This window comes from Panicum virgatum, chromosome 3K, assembly GCF_016808335.1.
Source record: "Panicum virgatum strain AP13 chromosome 3K, P.virgatum_v5, whole genome shotgun sequence".
Taxonomy (NCBI): Eukaryota; Viridiplantae; Streptophyta; class Magnoliopsida; order Poales; family Poaceae; genus Panicum; species Panicum virgatum.
This window is the reverse complement of record NC_053138.1, coordinates 39843561-39858048: the sequence shown is the minus strand read 5'-3', so window position 1 is coordinate 39858048 and position 14488 is coordinate 39843561. Positions and strand designations below refer to the sequence as shown.

At 46.6% G+C, this 14488-nt stretch overlaps 1 non-coding gene across 1 annotated transcript; it reads right to left on the bottom strand.

Moving 5' to 3' along the window:
* Positions 1–13911: 13911 nt before the first annotated feature.
* Positions 13912–14020, bottom strand: LOC120701697. Its single transcript, XR_005686254.1, has one exon. It is a non-coding gene; the product is annotated as a small nucleolar RNA R71 (small nucleolar RNA).
* Positions 14021–14488: the final 468 nt, after the last annotated feature.

The window sequence follows — 14488 nt, the reverse complement described above, 5'->3', positions numbered from 1 at the left end:
AGCTTGTGTTGTAAAATATGTGATTGTAATATCTCTGGTCTCGCCTTCGTGCAGTGTATGCTTGTTCGATCCAAGAACCGGTGGTTGTATCAGGACGTTACCCGACAGACCAAGAATTGTTCCGTTTGAAGTGCGTTTGAGTCAGTGTTTCCTTTATAGTGATGGCCTGCGCACTTGAGCCGGGATAATTCAGTTGGTTCTACCACAATCATGACATCATTCATTCGAACCACAGCTGGTAGATGGTTCCCATTCCATCATCCAGCCAGCAGGTAAAGCACTAGGCCAAGTCATACTATTGTTGTGATCATCAGAAGGTATTCCTGAAAACATTGCCAAAAGCAAGTCTGAGTATACTAATACTCAGCAAGACTGACTCGTCTAATGGTATAACATAGCTCTTTAACTGGACATGCAAAGCTTATGAAGGCTCTAGGTTTCTTTTGCTGAAAAGCAACAAAGAGTAGGTCCTTAATTTCAAGTTTTAGCTTTCAGATTCTAGTTTCATTAGTCATTCTAGATTTGCACCTATCTATACAAAGCATGGTAGGGAAATTATTGCATCCAACAGGATTAAGTATCACCTTGGTTTCACATCTTACTCTATGTGGCAAAGAGATTAAGCAGTCTCAATATCCGTGAGAGGCGGAATAGTTCGAACCAAATTTTAATCCTTGCAAGGTAAAACTAACACACACGCTTGGAGCACTATTGAGTCACTCTCAAGCAACCGTTTGCCTTTTCATTCTGGTTCATGGATCAGTGCCACTCTCCCCGACTATAGGGCACCACTCCTCGTCCCTCATAGTCGTAGTTGTAGCTCTACAGATTTCATAACATTCATTCTATTCATTTTGTTCATCTTATCCCTAAGAGAGAGTGGGAGGTATGTCCACTTGCCTGGCTGATTGGTTACTAGGATTGCCGCGTACCATATTTACGACACGTGGCTAGTACTTTCAAACGCTTAATTAACACTACCACACACTGCGGCCTTAACCAGTTTATCAACATAGATGGATTACCACCATGAAACTTGTATCCCAATCCGTCCATGGTCCTTATAGTGATTGCAGAAAGTAAACAATCAATTCCTATAAGCTCGCGAGTGACAGGTAATCACTCGACTTTTACCGGTCCTATTAGCAAAGCATCTAACTCATACTCAAAACTAGTGTTCAATCAATAGGAATCTAGAATTATGCATCTAAGGTTTTCAATCAACTCCAATAACTTAAATACACAAGTAAATAATAACTATATGTTGCATAATTTAAAATAATGGGATTATGCACCGGGGCTTGCCTGTATCGGTGTCTATAAAGTCAGTATGTTGAGGTTCTTCCGAATTTGAGTTCGGGGCTTCAGTTAATTCCACAGTATTAATTTGAGCTTCAGAGAAATCCCCGTCTGGCTCCTGGATGATCTCGTATGTTCCGTCTGCTAATGAGTTCGTTTCTATATGCAATGCAATATTTAAAGATTAGTGAGGTGCTAGAGTATAGCTTTCCTTCACTAAAGAATTGGAAACCAATAAAGTAAACATTGAGATAAATCTTAATAATTTTACTTTATTGGACAACTGTTTATAGAGTAAAAGTAAACTTCATAAACTTCATAAAATTTTATGGAAAAGAGGTTTTTATTTTACTAAAAGGAAAGTTTTAATTATTTTCTTAAAACATAAACAAGACATAGGAAAGAAATTTTTGAAAGCATAAGCTAAAGTTTATTAAAGGTTTTAGAAAATTTTTGCAAAGTTTGACATGCTTTAAATAACACATGGTTCAAAGCTCACAAGCAAAATCATTTTTGAACATTGGATACAAACAAAAGGGGTTATTAACTAATCCTATTTTTAGATTTAAATACACAAAGTTTCAGCAAATCTTCACAACATCAAACTTGTAGAGCTAATTACAAGGAAAACAAAAAAATTGGTTTGGAAATTTTCTGATTTTTCTACATTTATCTAGGAATTTTTGAAGTTCACTGCAAAAAGAATAAAAGGATAAAGATCTTTTTGCAGAAAGGACCCTGGAAGTTTTTGAAAGCTTGCAATTGGGTCCTTGGCCGGGTTTGTGGAGGGGAACAGAGAGAGGCAGCCAGATTTCGGCGAGGCTCGTCGCCGGCGGTGAGGGGAAAGAGGCCAGGGAGCAAGAGTGAGCCATGGCGAACCTATTGGTGGCTTTAGTTGAATCGCGGGGTGGCCGGAGTGTGGTCGTCGGCGTTGAAGTAGGGCACTGCGGTGGGGTGCTCGTCGATGGCGACATTCCAGCAGGGGAGAGGCGATGTTGAGGGGCGGTATAGCATCACTAGGTCACAGCGAAGCTAATTGGGGTCTTGGGGCGATGGAGATGGCACTACAGTGGCAGATCAACGACGGCAAAGGCTCGCCGGAGGTGAAGGAGGAGGGGCGGGTGGTGTTCGTTGGAATTGGAGTCCGGCGGGGCTTTATATAGGCCGAGAAGTGGAGGATGAGCACAAGAGGAAGCTCGGGGATGGGTTTGGCAGTAGAACAAGGAAAAATGGCAACGGCGTCGGCTTCTCCACGGGCCCCGGCGAGGTGTCGTGGGTGGGTGGCGTGGCGCGAGCGCAGATGGCCAGCAGGGGTGGGGAAAAAGGCGGCGGGGGCTTGCTTGCAACGCGTGGGGGTGGCACGTCGGTGCTCTGAGGCGGCGCGGCCACTCTGGGGGCGAAATCAGCGGCGGTGCGCTCACCGGAGAAGAAGAACAGAGGCGGTACTTAGCGGCGTGTTGTGGCGAGCTTGCGTGGGCCAGAAAAGGAAAAGGGTGGGGCCAAGGGGGGGCAAGGAGGTCGGCTGGGGTCCAGAGGCGGCGAGGCTAAACCGTGGCAAGGGGAAACTGGCGGCGGCGGCCTGCCGAGCTCCTGGAGAGCTGGAGGTTGAAGAAGGAGGTGAGGACCTATTTGCAAAACCAAAAAAGTGTAAGGGGCTTACTGTAAACTAAAATTTCCCTTTGATCTAGGGCTCAAATGAAAAAATGCCTAAAACGAAAGTTGTTCAGTTTTTCAAGACCTACAACTTTCATGTTGTGCAAATTTTCACTAGATCAAAGGATTTTGAAATATTTTGGAAAGTTCGAAAGAACTTTATTTAAATAAGGAAAAATAATTTTTGATTGCAAATGCACCATAATTTTGAACTTAAATGCAATAAAGCTGCCAAAATCATGATTACTTGCATTTTGCAAGAAAACCCTTTAAAATTTTGAAATTACTCCCTAAGTTAAAAAAAAATTTGCAAAAAGGGGCTAGTAATTTTGTATAATTACAAATATGCCCTTAATTTGCATTGAAAATTTTTGACTAACAAACAAAGGTAAACACACAATGCACACATTATCCTATGTTCTATGATGATAACCACCTGTGGTGTCACATAAATTTATGAATCACTATATATATATATATATATATATATGCTTATTACTTGTGCATTACGTTTCAGGAATGGTTTAAAACTTTAGTTGCATGATCCCTAGGTTTTCCCGGGCCTTATGCTAGTATGGATAGGTCGTTAGCACTGTTATGATTGCTTCGAAGATGCAAATACTAGTTGATAATTTTAGCATATAGAATTTGGAGCTAAAAGTGGAAAAATAGGGACTCATTTAGAAACTTTTTCTGCAAAATAACCACCAGCCAAAAGCCTTGGATGTCTAGGTATGTGGGCTAAGTTATACCCACTAGTCGGGTAAGCCTTGTAGGAGGAAAACTTCATGCCTTACTCGCATATTTGTATCACTAACCTCTCTCCACAGTTGTTTTCGAGTTTTGTACATTTCAGATGAGCAAGAACGGAATAAGGTGAAAACACGCAGTAGACGCCATACAACTACGCAAAATATCGCATCCAGCGTCACCCACTTACAAAGAGGGCCCATCTGGCAGAGCAAATGGGCGCGCCACGCATAATGCATACAAGATATCAGGGCCCATATGTCAGCCTGCCATCGAAGGATAAGGACGAGAGGTGGCCAGGTGGGGCTGGCCGAGGCCGAACCTGGCCGGCCTCCCGTCCAAGTGCATTTCAAGTAGTCGCCCCTAAGTCTCCTGATCACCTTCCATACGTGCATTTGGCGGGAACCGACCCCACTAGTATAAATTGGGCCCCCTCTCACCCCTCTCAACACACACACACACTTCATTCCATTCTCTCCAAGAAGGCTCTCATCTCTCTTGCTCTCTTAGCTAGGTAGTGGAGCTAGGCTAGTTCTTCTTTAGCGAGCAAGTCGTCCTCGGGGTCGATGAGCAATCCTCGGCTCCTGGTATGGCTTTGTATCCGACTTGTCAGACTTCTATTCATAATATAGAGTTATGCCATGGTTGCTTTACTATCTTGATAGTTTATCAATCCATGCTTAGTTTGTTCATGAGTTATGCTACGGTCTTGGTTAGGCCAGATGATCTGGGTACGGATAGAGGTTTGTTGTGCTTTCGGGCTTGCTCTAGTGTTTTACTCATCCATCCGAAGGGTGGGAGACCTGGGGGCACTAGAGTAGTGACTTCATACACGAGCGTGGTGCTCTGTAACACCCTAATTTAAATTTCCTATTTAATAACAAATTTAATTGGTTTTAATTAAATTTCTAAGGATTATTGTGTTAGTCTTGCATTTAATCTAATTTTGATCCTCAAGTAATTAAAATTTATCATAGGTTTAATTTTTGTTGTTGCATCATGCTGGAGCATTGTTTTATTTGTTGAGTGCTTGTGTGAATTCAAATTCAAATTTGAATTCATTTGCCTTGAGTTTGAATTAGAATTAGCATTAGAAAGGAAAAGAAATAGAAAGAGAAAGAAAAACCAAACCCAGCATCCAGCCCAAAACCCGAAGTGGCCCAGCCCGCCACCTCCTTTTCCCCTCCCCTCTTGGCCCAGCAAACCCCGGCGGCCCACTCCTCTCCCCTCCCTTTTCCTCAGCCCGATCCGCGGACGGCCCATGGTGCTCAGCCCAGCAGTTTCCCACGCGCTCCCGTAGCCCAGCGCTCGCACCCCCGCGTTCCCACTCGCCCTCGCGTTCTCCCTTTGACTGACAGGCGGGCCCGACGCGTCAGCTGCACACCGCTCAGCGCCCGCGCGCTCGCCTCAGCCTCAGCGCCCAGGCCCACCCGCCAGCGCCGCTCGCGCGCTGCCGCTTCCCCACTCCGCTCGCAAACCCCACCTGCCAGCGCCCACGCCCGCTCCCCGCGCTCAGCCCGTTCCCCCGCGTGACGCTGCCATCACCCCCTCGCTGACAGACCTGGCCCACCTGTCGGGCCTTCGTCCCCGCCGAGCAGAGCAATGCCTGGCCGTGATTCTCGCCGTGTTTCCGCCGCGCCTCCCTTCCCAGGCACGCACGCCAAGCCCGCAGCCGCCCTATAAATAGGATCCGCGACCTCCCGCGAACCCTATCCCCACCCCAATCTACCCCCAGAACCCTAGCGCCACCTTCGCCATGACCCGCGGCTCAGAGCTCCGCCCCCCGCCGTGGGACCGCTGCTCCGCTGCATCCTAGGCCGCCCCAACCCCGCAGAAGATTCGCCGCAGCCCTAGGAGACTCCCTACGATCCCTGCGCCAACTCGGGGCCCTTGCTTCGTCGGAATTGGGCCCGAAGCTCCGGTGAGTCTCTGCGCCGCCGAATATTCTTTTTTTCCTCGCCGCCGGCCACTTCCGGACCTCCCTGACCACGTGACACCACCGCAGGTGCACCACGAGCCGACCCGCGGGGTCCAGGCGCCCGGAGAACGGCCGCCGAACCCCGCCCGCGATCACTGTCCCCGCTCCGCCGCCGGTCAACATCGCCATCGACTTCGCTCGGCCCTCTCCTTCGAATCCGAGCTCGGTGAGCACTCCAGAGCCCATGCCTCCTTTTGCGCTAAGCTATTTAGGCCGTAGACCACTCCGTTGGCCGGGCACCGCACGCCGGCAAGCGTCCCCCTCCAGCGCCGCCCCTCGCCGTGGCGGGCTCTGTCCAAGCCCAGAAAACCCCGTCCTAGGTGCACTGGTGGATTAGCCATGTCGTGTCGATCGTCCCCGGCCAAACCCCGGCCCAAAACGAGTCCGGCAACCCCCAGCTCACCTTCTCCGGCCGCGCGCCGCCGCGGATTTGGTCACCGGCAGGCGAGCGCCGCCGCTTCCCCGCGCGGGTTGAACCCCAGCCGTCCGATCCTAGATCCACGGTCCAAAACAGGCCCAGCCCGAGTCAACCAAATCCAAATACCAGTCAGCGCCTCCACTCTTGCACAAAAGCCCTTGTTCTTCCTGGAAATCAACCCGCGCTCCGTCCGGTTCAAAAGAAATTCCAACCAGGTCCAGAACTTTATGTTTTAGCCCCTGAGTTTTCCCAAAATAGAACCCGCGGTCCACCCTTGACGTTTTTGCGAGATAGCCCCTGAATCTAAGGTTTAATTATGTTTAGGCCCTCGGTTTTAGCAGAAAACCCCCTAGAACTTAGTTTTTTCTCGCAGATAAGCCCCTAAAATTTGTTTTTGGCCTAGAATACGCGTTTTAACTCCGTTTTAGGCGTTCTTTATGTCCACGCGATCGTTGTAACGCGTAGAATAGTTTTAAACTAGTTTAGTGTGCTGTTTTTAAGTATTGATGTACTGTTCCTTAGTGTTAGCATTTGTTTGCATGAATGCTTATTGTTGTGCATTGTTTTTGGCCATGTGTTCGTGAGTAGACGTTGAGTTACCAGAGGAGCCCCAGTACCAGTACCCGGAGCAGCCGTCTTCCGAGCACTTTGAGCAGCAGCAGGAGCAGTACGAGGAAGGCAAGTATAACATGAATAACCTATCACTTTTAAATACAATTTCATACTGTAAGCCTATAAGGATTTCCTAGCCACTTTATATCCTTTATATATATCCTTTGGGGTTGCATTTTGGTTAGTTGTGCTAGGTGCCGCGCTATAACACATCATGGTCCTTTTTAATTAATTTGATTAATGGTATATGCAACTTAATTCTAAGAGTGGCCCTCTGTGTGGCTTGAGTGGCTCACGTCTCGTTAAAAATTGGTTTTTGTTAGAAACATGGTTTAGGGGGGCCAGCACGGTGCTTACTGCCTGGTTGGCCACTCTCCATAAGGACCGGTTCATAGAGCGACAACCTGGGACAATAGCGCTACCACAAGACTGGAATGGGACGGTCTTGGCTTACTAATTAGTCCATTTTGGTTCGGGAGTAACTTACCTATGGGGCAAGAGGGGAGTCGAGCTTCAATGGTGGTCAGGCTATGAGGCTGGTCTGTGTGTCTTGTACCCCCTCGAGGTGGACACCATCGTTGCATTGACTGAATCCTTAGCGGTTACACCTTACCAACGAGATTCTTTGTAAAGGCCTCGTAGTGAGTTTGCTAGTCATCTCACCTAAGGAAGTGTGATGAACAACTAGCGTAGCTCACGACTTGTGGGTAAAAATGTGCAACCTCTGCAGAGTGTAAAACTGGTATACTAGCCGTGCTCACGGTCATGAGCGGCCCAGATCCTCCTTTTGATTAGTGGGGTTATCTTCCTTTGACGAGGCAGGTTTCCCCGAGTGGCTTGGTTTCGGTTTGGTTCTCAGTAGTATCATGATTAAATTTGACTAATTACTATGTAACTGGGTTAATGGTAATTCATCAACTCGTAGTAAATAGCTTTAATAAAATTTTGCCAACACTTAAAAGCTAATGCAGTTGAGTCAGCCAACCTTAGAGCCTCATAGTTTGTGTTATACTTGTTGAGTACAAGTTGTGTACTCACCCTTGCCTCTTCTCTACTTTTTCCTCTTGGATACGCTACTGCTGCTCAGTTCCTGCCGACACGAGGGAGTTCGTTCAGCACTACCAGGACTACGAGGACTTCTAGGCGTTTGTCTCCCAGTCGACGTCCCTATGGCGCCCTGCTCAGCTTCAGAGAGTTTTTATCGTATTTGTACTTCGCTTCCGCTGTATCAGACATTTTGTCATTAATGTAATAAATAACATTCGTATTTTGATTTATTATGTCTTATTCGTGATATGTGCTGTGATATACTGTTCATTCTATTGTATATACATGTGACTTGATCCTGGCACGTATATGATTGATCGGTTTATGTTCTTTTATAAACCGGGTGTTACATGCTCGGGTATGCGGGATCCTTCGGATATGACCGTGCTCCACGGTGTGATTGGGGTAGACGGCAGGTGGTGACTGTGACACCTCAGGTGTCAATACTTTTAAATCCAATCATTACACTTTAGTGAAAGTTAAAAGAAAAATTTGGGAAACTAATTCAAAGAGAAAGGACCAAATAAAATACAAATCATACAAAAGAAATTAAAGAAAAAAGAGAAAGGAGTGAAAAACTACTCAAATTTTAATTCAAAAATGTGCACAAAATTTTTGTTGGCTCATGAGAGGTATTTCAATTGACATGTGCTCAATTGAACTTCAGCCAAAATCAAGTCAAAAACTGATTAAAACTAAAGTCCTTTTGTGCAAATATATAAATGTACCAATAGTTCAAAATGTGAGTTTCAAACGAAAATTTGCATAACACAAAAGTTGTAGATCTTGAAAAGTTATGCAAAAATGGTATTCAACACTTTCCCATTTGAGCCCTCCAAATAGGAGATAATTTTAGTTTACCGAGAGGTCCCTGAAATTTTCAGAAATCGCAAAAGAGCCCCTACCTCCATCTCTCTCTCCCGGCTTGCTCCGTTTCAGCCGCCGCCTGCCGTACGCCGCCGGTGGACTTCGTCCACCGCGCGCCCGCGGCCAAATGGACCCGGGGAAACCTCTCCGCGCCACCTGGCCCGCCCCTTGGCACCTCCTCGCGCGCACACGCGTCCCAGGCCGCTCCCGAGCCGCCACGACACCTCGGCCGGCGCAGCGCCGCTGCCTCCTCCGCCCGCTCGCCGTCGAGCCACCCAGGACCAAATCAACCGCCCCCAGTCACTGCATTCCTCCCCCAGGAGCTCCTTGGCCTATAAAGACCCCCAGCACCCCACAGTCGCGCCCCTTCTTCCCCTTCTTCCTCCTCCCGCCGCTCCGCCATGGCCGCCGAGATCCAGCTCGCGCGGACCGGCTAGCCCAGCCCCACATTGCCCCCTCCGACCACCGCAGCAGCTTCGCCACCTCCCAGTTAAGCTCCACGCGCGCGGAATCGAATCCAAACCCCCTCCCGAAGCCATTCCCCTTTTGCGCCGCCGCCGGCGAGCTCAGGCTCACCGCGGACCGGCCAGCTCCGGGGAAGACCGAGCCCGACAGCTACCCCAGAAGCATCCACGAGCTCACGCGGTGCTCGTGCGCGCCTTGTTCCCCTACCCCGAGCCCTCCTTCGCCTCCAGCGCCGGCGAACCGAACAACCGACCCGCCATCAACGCCGACGAGCTTGAACCTGTGCTCCAACCGCTCGAACGTCGACCAGGGTAGGTGTTCCTCGATCCTTTCTCCCCCACGCGCCTCCCCGTGGCAGCCCCGGTAAGCCCTGCACCGCAGAACACCACCGGCAAGATGCCACGGCGGAGAAGGCCGGCGAAGGACCCGGTTGTAATTTGTTTTTTCGTTTAAGGGTGTTTCTGCAAGTTTTACAGAGTATACCAGTGAACTTCTAAAATGCAAAACAAATCACAGAAAAATCAGAAAAATGCAAACTCAACTGATCTGGAATCCTTGTAACAAGATCTACAAATTTTGTAACATTCACATTTGCAGAAACTCAACCAAGTTTAATCTAGGGAAAAGATTAATAAAACCACCTTATGCATGTTCATGAAGTTCTGCTCATCAAATGACTTTGATTTTTGGATATGTTATCACTAATGGAATTTTAATATCACAGTAAAAAGATGACACCAACCCAAAACAGTTATCATGTTGGAACAATCAAGATTCTCTAATCTGTTGTTAGCCTTCTCGATTTAATTCTGGAAAATATGCACATGAACTTGCCCTGGAATTTTTACTGCGTGCATGTAAAACTAAAACACTGTTAGTACCTAAATTTAAGATTTGTTAGAATTCATTTGCTATATACCATGATTTATGCTTGTTTAATCAACTTAATTCCTTATATATAGTTCTTATGCTCAGAAAAATCCATGTTTATTTCTGGAGTCTCTTTTTAGCTCTGTTCCTGTCTAAGAATTTTTAGCTGCATTTACTGAGTTTTGCCTTGGTGAATAATCATGCATAGCATCTTAGGGCTAGATTTACTATTTTTGTTCTGAGTAATCTACAATGTTTCTGATCTTTATTTTTGGGAATGATCTTGTTTAGAGTATGTTCTACCTGTGATAAAAAGTTCAGATGCAATACTAGTCGGATGCATCTTGAGAAATTCATGCAAACTCATGTTAAATTAACAGAATAACTAATTTATCATAGTGAGTTAAATCTTGAAAAATTTTCTGGAGTATGTTTAACTCAGGACTAGTCTCTGGTAAAAATTTGAGAAGCAAATCCTTAGTAAAACTTTCTGTAGATTTAATCTTTGTTAATGGCTTGCTGTTTTTAATCTTTTTATCACCTCTGCTATATAAGTGTATAAAATCTGGAAAAATTTCAGTACTGAGTTTATGCTTTGAAGTTGCTTGCATAAAATTTGTAGCCCCAGAATCCATGTTGAACATTCTGTACGAAAAGATGAAGTAACTAGAGTAATCCATTTGCATGAATAGTTATAGTTCTTGCTCTATGGTAGATGCTGAAATTTATACCCTGAATGTTCAAGTTTGAATCTGAGTTACTTTAGTGTTTCATCACTAGCTCTTTAGTAGTTGTGTTGTTAAGAAATAATGAAAGCATGCTATGTGTTGAAATTAAAAATGAAAACCCAAAACCCCACTCATTCATGAATAACCGTAGTTATGTTTGCTACTCTATAAACGATTGCCCATGCAATGAAATGTGAAATCATCACTAAATTAACTTTCATGGACTACAACTTTATCGTGAAGGAAAGAAATTATATCCCTGAATAACTCAAAATCTTGCATTGCATATAGAAACGGTTAACCTCGCGGACGGAGACTACGAACTGGTGCCCGCGGACACTCGTGCGGAGCAGGAGGTTAATCTGAACTGTACTAACTTGTCCCAAGACCTGGGCCAAGCCCCAGAAGCTTTTCTGCCTGACAGTGCCCAAGAAGGCAAGCCCCGGAGCATAATCCCACTATTTTTTTTCGAATTATCATTCTGCTATCTATTTATTAATGTATGGTAATAGTTGGTTTTCTGCATTTAAGTTCTCTAGGCGTTGATCGAAAACCCTAGATGCATGATCCATAGGAACCTATGTTTGATACCGGATCTTTTTATCGACTAGTTGCCATGCTAAATAGGTACGGTAGAAGTCGAGTGGTTTCCTGCCTCTCGCGAGCAAATAGGAATTGTACCGACTTTAATTCCTGTTGAAATGTAAGGACAACGGGCGGGGTTGTGTAGTTGTGATACCCCGCTGGTGTAGTCAAAAATGGCTAAGGTCGCGGTGTGTGGCTCATTTCGCTAAGCGTTTGAAAGTACTAGCCACATACCGAGAAATATGGTAATCGGTAAGCTTAAGTACCTGATTGGACCGGCGAGTGGAACGATCTCGCACCCTCCTGGTAGAAGTAGGGTTTATTTTTATGTCACGACGTACGGGTGCAGAGTGGTCGGACTCTGTAGTCGGGGAGGGTGTTCCGGATCCACGAACTGGAAAGAAAGGGGAAAAGTAGCGTGGGCGGGAGCGAAGTCGATCCCCATGCGTGTGGTCTAGGTTCCCTTGGCCAGGTTGAAATTCGATTCAGAATCGTCCGCCTCTCACGGCATGAGATTGCTTAATGTTTTCGGTCACACAGAGTAACAAGTGGAACATGATGATGATAATACTGCTGGTTGATTAAATGATTGCTCTACCATGTTTGTGTAGAGTTAGTTGCAAATTAGAATGGTTAATCCAACTAGAAGATGGCTAGATAAAATCTGAAAATAAGGATCAACACTTAGCGGCATTTTTGGCAAACAAACCCCACCAACCAAAAAGCCTTGCATGTCTAGTTATCGGACTATGTTATATCCGGAGACGGGTCAGTCTTGCTGAGTAATAGTATACTCAGCCTTACTTGTGGCACTGTTTTTCAGGTACTAACTTTGAGGATCTGTTTGCGAGTCTTACTTGGCCTTGCACTCTGCCTCCGGGTTGGTCTGTTGAGTGGGATGGCCCTTCAGCTGGTGCTAATCACCCTCCCGCTGAGTGACGCATTCGTACGGGCTTTACCGATGCGTCACGTTATTTCGTTAGTTATCTTTTAATGCTTCCACTGAACTTTGAGACTTGAATAATTGAGGAGTTGGAACTTCGTAGTACTTCGCTAGTCTGAACATGGTTTGTAATAAATTTTCTTTCCGCTGCAATCACTCTGAGATGTATGAAATGGTTTGTGTTGTAATCTCTGGGCTCACCTTCGTGTGAGTGTTGTCTGCTGATCCTGGAATAGCGTGGCTTTTATCGAGGCTTCACTCGAGGAACTACCGGTGAGTGCCAAATTAGGTCAGAGTTGCTTAGCAACGAAGATCAGTGCACCCGGGCCCAGTAGTTTTGGGTGGTTCCGCCACAGTGACAGCCCTGTCCGTCCGGCGTAACAGCGGTGTTGCGTTTAGCGTACTCCCCGACGTTCGGGTTCGGTGTAGGAGTTCATGCAAAGAGGTAACAGAACTCGATGTACCCCGATGCGGGACCTTCTCCCCGCTATCCCATTTTCCTAGCACCTGCAGTCCTAACCATGATCTAACATGACCCCAGCTTTGGATAGAAGCACTAGGACACCTAACCTAGCCTAAGCTCCAGCTGACTTGACGTAGGATAGAGTAGACCTTTCTTTTATAGTTTCTCTCTTTTATTCCTTCCTCTTGGAGTGTGGATGTGTGCTGTGTCGCATTACCCTTACTTATTCTTTATCTGGACTTACCCCTGTTAGAGTATTGCCTATGGCTTGAGGTACAATGTCAAGGTTAATGTTGAGTACAATACCTTTGTTGCTACCATCCTTTGGGACACAAATAAATGACGATACCCTTACTCTTCGGGTCAAATGCTACAACGGTATATCCGTGCGCTTGCGGATCCTTCTGTAATCGTATTAATTATACCACGAGAGTGGCACCCCTTGGGTGCAGTTGCTAGGATGGGTTCGGCGCCCTCATTTCTAGCGATTGCACTAAGGACTGCCAACAGGCATTTCTGGTGCCGTTACTAGGGATTAACCATTCCTAGTGATTGCGCTAAGAAATGTCAACAAGCATTTCTGGCGCCGTTGCCGGGGATGGCATGTGAACAAAGATATTGTGCTGATATTAACTTAGACCTTGTACTCAGGATATAGTCTTTACTCTTTCAAGCTAATGTCACTTTATGTCTTCTTTTATTTTTGATTTGAAAGAAGATAGGAGTAGTGTATGACTGGTTTCTCCCTGCCGAAAAACTACACAGATAATCCAGAGAGGCTCGTGAGAAGGGCACGACGTCGCGTCATTCCTCCTCTCGCTATCCTCCCGGCACAGGAACCCATTTCGGAAGCACCACTCGTTCTTGAGGCTATGGCTGAAAAGACTCTCCATGAGTTCTCCGTCCCCTCCACCGACAATGTGGCCACTGGCCCTAACATCAACGTCGGGGACGTGAACTTCGAGCTGAAATCAAGCCTCATCAACATGGTGCAGGCTAGCCCATTCTGTGGCAAGCCGAATGAGGATGCAAATGCATATTTGCAGAACTTTCTGGAGCTCTGCGACATCGTTGTCATATGCGGTGTCACCGCCGATGTTATCAAGCTTCGTCTATTTCCTTTCTCCCTCCTGGGGAAGGCGAAACAGTGGTTTTATAAAGAAAAAGACATCGACACCTGGGCCAAATGCTCCAAGGCGTTCCTCGCAAAATTCTTCCCGTTGGGCAAAACAAAAGCCCTGTGCGAGAGAATTTCAAGTTTCCAGCATACAGGGATGGAATCCATCCCAGAAGCTTGGGAGAGGCTGCAGGAATACATCATGTCCTGTCCTCATCATGGCATGGATGAGTGGCTCGTCCTGCAAAGCTTCTACAATGGGCTCACAACATCTCGGGCCAATATTGATGCCGCTTCTGGAGGAGCCTTCCTCGACCTGACCATAGCCAAATCCAAAGCATTGGTCGAGAAGATGGTCTCCAACCAGGGGTGGAGCGATGAACGACTCCAACCCCGCACGAAGGGCATGCATACCGTCAAGGAGACGGATATGATTGCCACAAAGCTGGACCTCCTCATCAAGAAAATGGAGGAAGGGAGCAAACAACCAATCCATGCTCCTGTTTACGCCATGGGTTCGCACTACACATGTGAAGTCTGTGGCAATGAAGGACATTCGGGGAACGACTGCCCCGAAACCCATGAAGATTACGCCTACCTCAACAACAACAATAATGGGTACCGTCCACCACAAGTAGGCCAGGGGTGGAACCAGCCACATCCACCTTTTCAGGGACGTAACAACTACAATCC